The 496-nt window shown below is 59.3% G+C and overlaps 1 non-coding gene across 1 annotated transcript; it reads left to right on the top strand.

Moving 5' to 3' along the window:
- Positions 1–422: 422 nt before the first annotated feature.
- On the top strand, positions 423–496 carry TRNAI-AAU. The gene has a single exon. It is a non-coding gene; the product is annotated as a tRNA-Ile (tRNA).

The following is a 496-nucleotide window of genomic DNA, read 5'->3' as shown; positions in this document are numbered from 1 at the left end:
TCTGACTACTTCTCCCATGCTCTTCCATTTGAGCTAACTTCCCCCAGCTGTCGCCAGCCTCCCAGTCAGCGCAAGGGGGAGAAGGGCTGGGGTGGAAGAGATTTGTGCTCCGCAAGGGCTGGCCTTTTCGGAGGCCAAGCGGGGAGAGGGATGGAGGCCACTGGAGGAGCTGAGCCGGCTGACTGTCCATGGCTTCTAAAAGAAGGGCAAAAGAAGGTCCCTGCGGCTGCCTTGCCGCTGGAGAATGCGGGCATTGATCCCGCTGCCTCTCGCAGCGAAGCAAGCGCTCTACCACTAGAGCTAATTCCCCTACCTTGGCAAGTGCTGTCTTGATCCATTCATTCGATAACGGAGGCCACATCGTTCCCCGCGCCAGCCGGTGACTCCTTCCAAAAGGGTCAGGCAAGGGAGGGCACCCCGTAGGCCGGCTAGCTGAGCTGGTTAGAGCATGGTGCTAATAACGCCAAGGTCATGGGTTCAAGCCCCATGCTGGCCA

This window comes from Mauremys mutica, unplaced genomic scaffold (assembly GCF_020497125.1).
Source record: "Mauremys mutica isolate MM-2020 ecotype Southern unplaced genomic scaffold, ASM2049712v1 000962F_np12_subseq_1:41413_obj, whole genome shotgun sequence".
NCBI lineage: Eukaryota > Metazoa > Chordata > Testudines > Geoemydidae > Mauremys > Mauremys mutica.
The sequence above is the reverse complement of the archived record's forward strand: the minus strand, read 5'-3'. Positions and strand labels throughout refer to the sequence as shown.